We start from the raw sequence: 7,925 nt of genomic DNA on the forward strand, positions 1-7,925 counted from the left end.
CACACAACAACACACCGACTCTGCATGCCTCAGACTGACTCCTCCCCCCTCAAGAGTGTTACTGGACACTCGATGTCCACGTAACACGATAAAAAAAAAACAAAAAAAACACCGCACAAAATAAATACGAAACTCTTCACGCACGCAAGTGCTGGACCAATTTCCATTTCACACTCAAAATAACAACTTTTTCGACATACTGCGGAGAAGAAACAAACAAAATCCGTGCGACGACCAACAATTATGACACACTCTGAATGAAATCAACAGTATTAATGAGCTCATGGTAGCTTGACACAAGGCACGCAAACTTTCCGGAGTCCTGTTGCATAGTGTCTCTCACATTCACCGCACCATCATTGTCCCAACACGTGAGACTCACTTTGTGCGCCCTTCAGGCCCCGCAGAACACACTCAAAGGAGGCGACGGACTCCGCGTCAGCTATATCTTAGGCTCAAAGGATCGCACCAGGTTCGAAAAAGAATCAACACATTCCACAAAGCATCGCTTCATTACATATCAACACTGGCCCTATAAACGAATCTGATACACCTATATACACAGTCCTATGACTTAAGGGTAAGTCTACACTGCAATAACAAAAGGAATGCCTACAATAAACAAGACATTTGCATCTAGACACAAAATATTTGTCTGAGCTATGTTACACAACACTTGACACTTAATCCGAAATGCGAGAAAAAAAAAACTTGCTCATTCATTCGATCCAACGTAACTAGTTCAATAGCTAGCGATAAAGTAATAAACAGTCTGCGTCAAACATAACAGGCTACTTACATAACATTTATAACAGTCTACTGACATAACGGTTATATGAACACAACCCGAATGATCATCCGAGACGCGAAAGAGCATCAGCAGCCTTGTTCAGCGCGCCTTTGATATGAACAATTTCTATGTCATAATTTTTGGATCGCCAATGCCAACCGCATTAGCGTAGCACTTGAGGGAGCCGCGCGAGTCAGGAAAGTCAGCGGGTCATGGTCAGTCTTTATTTTGACCTTTGTGCCAAATAGCCACGTACCCAAAGACTCTAGCGCCCACACAATTGCAAACGCCTCCCGTTCAATTGTGGACCACTTTTGTTGCGACGGGCTCAATTTCTTACTAAGGAATGCAACTGGCCGTTCAGTTTCACCTATCCTTTGGGAGAGGCAAGCTCCAATTGCCGTTTCCGATGCATCCGTGGCCAAACAAAAGGGTTTGCTGGGGTCTGGTGCTGTCATCCCAGGAATTGACGCGAGGGCCTCTTTAACTGAATCGAAAGCAACCTGTGCCTCCGAGTTCCACGGCAGTGTGTTCGGCACCCTTTTGTTTGTGAGTGCTGTTAGGGGCAAGACGAGCCTTGAATAGTTCGGCGCATAGTCCCGATAGTAGTTCAGAAGCCCTAGGACACTCCTCAGTTCGCGTTTTGTCGTAGGCGGCTTCAGCCGTTGGATAGCGCGTACCTTGTCAGAGTCCGGAGCGTGTAAACCTGACCCCACCACATGTCCGAGATATTTGACCTGTGGCTGAGCGAACTTGCATTTTGCCGGGTTTACCGTGAGGCCTGCCTCCTGAATTGCTCGCAATACTGCCTGTAGGTGGCGCATGTGGTCTTGCCATGTCTCAGAATATATAGCTATATCGTCAATGTAAGCACATGCATACTGACGATGGTTGCTGAGCAACTCATTTACTACTCGCTGAAACGTTGCCGCAGAATTACGCAACCCGTAAGGCATAACCTTCCATGCATACAAGCCACTGGGTGTTGCAAACGCTGTCAACCTTTGCGATTCTTCGTCTAGCGGTATTTGCCAATACCCGCGGGTCATGTCTAATACTGATATATATTTTGCCCTGGCTATAGAGTACAGAGCTCGGTCACATTTCCCATAGGGAATTGGTCAGGTTCTGTAACGGAGTTCAAGCTTCTGTAATCTACACATATCCTGATGGATCCGTCCTGTTTGGCCGCACATACCACTGGATGGGCAAAGGCACTCTGCACGGGGTAGATAAAGTCCCACGCCAGCAATTCGTGCATTTGCCGTTCAACTTCTGCCCTTAAGGCCATTGGTACTCTATACATATGTGGTCGTGTCTGCTTAGCACCGGGTGACAATGTGATTTTGTGCTCACCAAACTTGCTTCGGCCAGGCCGGTCCGACATCACCTCTCTATACTCATGAAGAACCGCACTGAGTTCCTCCCTTTGGCTAGAACTTAAATCAGTTGCTTGGGCAGCCACAGAAACTTGGCCGCACGACTTTACAGCATGCGGTGCCATCTCGATGTTCCCGAACTCTGCGTCGGCCTCGAATACCACCCCTACATTGTTAGCCCGCGCATGATACGGTCGGAGCTTATTAGCATGAACTAGCCTCTCAGCACCCGTTGCGTCCACTACAACGTAACTGTCGGCCCGCGTTCTCTCTTTTACGGCCACTGGTCCTTGCCACTTCGGTTGCAATTTGCTGCCGCCCTCACTTTGCATGACGAGGACTTGATCCCCCACTGAAAACTCCTTCCGGGTGGAGCGAAGGTTATACTTCTGTGTATAAAGCTTCTGGATTTCGCTGCTGCGCTCATCCACAACTTTTGCGACCTCACTCATTTGTTGTCTCAGCTCTTTCAAATAGACTGCCGCTGGTTTGCTTAGCCCAATCGGAGGAGTCCACTCACCAGTCCACGATTTACGGAGAATGCTGAGGGGCCCATGTGGTGCGCGACCATACATAAGTTCGAACGGTGACTTCCCCGTAATGTCATGCGCCACTTCGCGATACGCCCACAGCAAGCAAGGCACGTAGCGGTCCCAATCTCTCCCGTGCGTGCCGATTACGTGGCGCAGCATACCTTTGAACGTCCCATTCCAGCGTTCCACGATGCCGTTACTCTGCGGGTGATCGGGCGTCGCGAACCTCATTTTTACGCCTAACCTATCCATGAGCTCTACCGTTAGTTTAGCCGTGAAATTTGTCCCTTGGTCGCTACATATCAGCTCAGGCGTTCCGCAGCGACTAAACACATCTATTAGAGCTTGACACGTTGCCTTGGCTGTCAATGCCCGCAGTGGAATCACTTCTGCCCACCGTGTACACAGGTCAACAACACTTAAGCATACTTATGACCCCGCGAGGAAGCTGGCTCAAGGGGGCCTATGCAGTCAAGGTAAATTACCTCAAAAGGTGTCTGCGGTCTGTTCAAAGGCGTTATAGGCACCCGATCTGTCTTAAGCCTGCGCGCGTGAACCTGACACCCATGACAGCTCTGACAATGTTGCTTTACATCCGATCCAATGATGGCCAATAAAAGGACGCTTTAATGCGCTTTTTCGTTTTCTTTCTGAGAAGTGACCACCGCAAGGGCTGTCGTGTGCCAACTCTAGCACTTCGGCTCGGCGTGACTTTGGTACTACTAACTGGAGGCATTGTTTCCCGTCTAACTGCTCCCTATGATAGAGCAACTGACCGTCAATTACCATGCCGTGCGACCCGTCTTTTGCCTGGCGCCAAGCATCGGCCAGTGACTCATCTCGTTTTTGCTCCTCTGCTAAAGAACTCTCAGTGACCGGCCCAAGCCGCTCGCTGTCCTCAATAATATCTTCTCCTACAGAATTCTGACTTTCAATCTGCCCCTGCTCCAAACCTGACGTGAAATTAGACGCCTGCGGTTCCAACGCCTGTGCGTCCTGCTCCTCCTCTCCTTTATCTTCTAACGAGGTGTTTGCCTCACGCTCGGTGTTAGGTACCTGTTGCTCACTGCTTGGTGGTTCCTCTAATGTGCGCTGCACGGCGTTAGCACTAGGGTTAGAGCCTTGAGACACCTGCTCTTGGTCTCTCAATGGTAAATGCTGCTCCGATGCAATCTCCTGTGTAGTGCAGCTGATTCCCATATCATACTCCTTCAGGTCACTCATTAACTCTTGACGGCAGAGACGAAGGCATTCGTAATCTTCCGGAGTAAGTAGTACGGACGCACTGGTACTCAACTGATCAGTTACGGCGCAAAGTAAAGTCACACGCTGAGTAGCGCTCCCTGACGAGTGTGGAAGGCCGAGGGGCACATACATTAGGCGCGCTGTAACGCCCTGACCGAAAGCACCAGTTAGCTTTATTATGCCACTACTCTGACCCAAAATCTCGGCAGTTACCTCCTTCGCCCGTATCACTGTTATATCCGCACCTGAGTCAATGCGCGCGAAACAGGGCTTGTCTCCGACGAAAATTTCGATCCTCGGATCTCCATCAGTGAATTGTTCATAAAGGCAGGGTACCGCGACGCTGTGGCTGGGCTCTCAAATGACCTTTGCTTCTGGGGAGCTACGCACGCAACCTCTGCTTTCTTAGCGGCAGTGTCTCGTGAAGACTCGCAATCTCTTTGAAAGTGGCCCCTTTGTCCGCATCCAAAACATACTCCTGAGTTAGGGCTGAAGTTTGGACCAGTGGATTGTTTGGGGTGCGGCCTATAATTCTGATTTCTTACTGCAGTGCCGCGGTAATTGCTCTGCCTGCTGCCGTCGAGGCTTTCTTCAAAATTTGCGGCTAACTCCGCTATATCCTTGGGCTTCAACCAGCCCTTTACTTCCTGCTGAGTGACCAGTGAGCGGAGATCACTTGACATTAACTGCTTCAGCCTATCTGCTATCAGCAATTCCTGAAGGCTCTCAAATGACTGCACCTCTCTACTTCTGAGGTAGTATGTGAACATTGTCTCCAGGCGTGCTGTCACTTGGCTCCAAGACTCATCTGCCTCTCTTTTAATTTCTAGAAACATTCGGCGGTACTCACTTGGAGTCATCCGCAGTTCCTTTAAAACTTTAGATTTTAGATCTGGGTACGCCATTACCCCAGCCTCCGATTGATTGGCAACGAATGTCCGCATCTTGTCGCTTAAGAATGGCAATATAACAGTGCCCTGCACTTCCTCAGGTATGCTCAACGCCGCAAAAAGGGCGTCCACATTCTTGAACCAGGCGGGAATCATTGGCTCATTAGTGGGCATGGGCGCAAGGACTGCTTTCAGCTCTTTCGCGTACCATCCAATACCACTATGCCGGTTCCGGATTTCCGGCTCCTCTGAAGAGGCACGCGACGACCTCATCTTCTCCAGCTCAAGCTTGAGCTTTAATGCTTCTATCTCAAGCATCAACTCCCGAGTGCGATCCGATCCATTTACACTGTCACCTTCCATAACATTTCCCTCTGCATCCGCCATCTCCCAGAGTGTGCCTGAACGCAAGTGCATTCAGTAAAAAGGGCCCCGAGAGAGCACAAAGCGAGCCTCACCTTGCCGTGATGCGTCGCCCGCCGTCGTTGTCAGTTGCAGCTGCGTCAGTCCCGTCTCTGACGCTTGTCGTTGCGAAGTCGCTCGATGCTCACGGTGCTACACCGGACCACCCTCGCCGTTGCGTCAGTCCCTCACGTCGACGTCTCTTGCCGCTCTCCTCCCGATGCAGGACACCGCAGCGCCTCGTCAGTCGCTCAACGAAGTCGTTCGGCTTCGCCCTTGTTCGCTGACACCCAGCGCTCACGTGTCGCTCAACTCCTGGCTCCAAAGTTGACCGGCAGGCTCGGAATGTCAATACTGCTTCAGGCAGCTCACCAGCAGGTCCCAATAGCAGCGAGCGTCTTGACAGCTTCGCCGGGCTTCAGCACCTTCCTCGCTGCGGCTCTCCGATCCTAGGGTCGACTGCGCCAGTTAATTTCCTTTCCCTACTATCCTCTGCTAGCTTCAACACTAGCTAAGGAGGGAAGGTGTTTGAGGTTCGAATCGGCGCCCCTCGATGACTCGAGTGCACGGTGGCAGCGCGAAGGAAGAGCCGTTGTCCAGTGAAGAGACGCTTTATTGCCACGCTCAGGCGTCTGCCCGGGTCCAAGCCCGAACCTCCGCTCTCCTCTCACATCCAAAACAGCCTCTTTCAACCTTCAGTTAGACAGAGAGTCCCTCAACAAACCAATCACACTTGGGGGTTGGCATCACCACAACCAATGGCACAAACACTTTCATGACAGACACGGCATTGGTCTAACGTACGACACAATCTACAACACGCGAGGGGATAGGTTCACTGCGCAACACGTGTCATCTCACTCTCCCCTACGTTATAGTCTGAGCATGCCCCTGACGTCCGCCAGCGCCGAAAGCTCGGCTCGGGCTCAACCGGCCCGCGTACCAACGTCTCTTTCAAGAAGCCGCCACACAAGCAGCCAGAAATTCCCCAGGCCTGGCCACTGGTGAAATGTGTACGCGATAGTGCGTTGCTCGCCAGTCTAATGACACTCGGTCATTACATGCAGCTGGGGGCCGGTTCACCTGAACGCTCCGAGTTCCGTAATTACGACCAGACAGCGATTGTACACAAAGACATCCCCCGGTCGCATCCGGCCAAGCGGTCGCAAGACCAATTCCTCGCGTTCCCTTTTGCGGCGCCGACACGTGTTTCTTGTTAGCAGCAGGTTCTCGGAACGGCAGCGCAGGTAAACGCTCAAAGGGGTGCATGCGGATGCTAAACAATAACTGAAACCAGGCGGCCGTGTGTCGCGGTCGTCCCACCGGCGCGACGGTCTTCCCGTTCAGCTCCTATCTCCTCCCTTTTGTTACAAGCAAGGAGGCGGCTTTGGCGGCCCTGCGCTTTGACGGCGTCACCACAGAGTCGCCTTTCTTTCCCAGAGCGGGGCCTTCCGCGTCTGCTCTTTGCGGCGCCGACACGCGGGAATCTCTCTGCGCTGCGTAGTTTGTACACTGAACCACACAACAACACGCCGACTCTGCATGCCTCAGACTGACTGAGGGGGAGGGAGGGGTGGTCAGCATGTAGGCTCCACGGTAATCGCCGACTTCTCGCAGTGCACACAGTAAACTTTTTCAGCGTGGTCGGAAAACGCTGCCGATCGGTAGTCGAGGCTCCCGAGAACATGTGAGCATAATATTATATATAGCGTAGCACGTGGCCTGGAATTTACGGTCAATTTTTGGGATATGTGTCGTCTACAGTTGAGATGTGTCATCTACAGCGAGGTCCATCAAGTTGTTTTCCGCTTCAGATGTAGCGACGAAGGCGCCGGAAAAGCGTCGGTGGGAGGAGCAATCGCGCGCTCGACGAGGCGGTGGCGCCCTCTTTCTACGCGGCGCGGGTGTCGGCTGCATGTTTCCGAAGCATTTTTAGCGAGTTTAAGTTAATTATTGCGATTAATTCTGAGTTATTTTTGTTAATTATAATATTTTATACCTTGTTCGTCGATTTTAACGCGCTTTTGAGCATTGCTAGCCTTGTTTTATAGGTCTGTATTGACCACTCGATTTTGAGCGTGATCACGCCGCATGAGATATATGGCGACAAGCCGGGACTCTTAAAATGCTACGCACTTACAAAAAAAGTGCTCAATATCATTATGTGCGCTGACTAACGGATGTAGCTTCTTGCTCCCTCGTCATACCTCCTGTAGACGCTACGGTATTAGCGGGTACAGAAGAACTGAGCCAGGAGCCATCGTGTCGCTATGATAGAACGTGTTCTCACTTCCTCTTCTTCTTTGCCATTTCTGGCTGGCTGCGTTTATTGTTTTCTACATCCTGCCCCGCCCCAGAAGTAGTAGGCATTTTCCGTCTTGTGTCTTGACGGTGTAAGCCCGCACCAGATCATCACGACCGAGGTGCACTTCCAATATTCGACCTAGCTTCCAAAAACACCGATTCTTCTTGTAGTCGCACGACATCGTCTACCGTTAAACTTCGGTTAGATCCTTGCGGATACCGATGCAGAGACCGCAATTCCAGGAGATACTCCTTTCTCCATCTTTGCCACAGATGATTCAACAGCCTCTGACGATACTCCAGCTTCCGGATAACACCATTCCTAGTAGTCAGTGGCCAGGTTGAAGTTTCACATAGGTCAGGTTCCGGATGAGCCAGGATT

This window comes from Rhipicephalus sanguineus, unplaced genomic scaffold, assembly GCF_013339695.2.
Source record: "Rhipicephalus sanguineus isolate Rsan-2018 unplaced genomic scaffold, BIME_Rsan_1.4 Seq4582, whole genome shotgun sequence".
NCBI classification, from domain to species: Eukaryota; Metazoa; Arthropoda; class Arachnida; order Ixodida; family Ixodidae; genus Rhipicephalus; species Rhipicephalus sanguineus.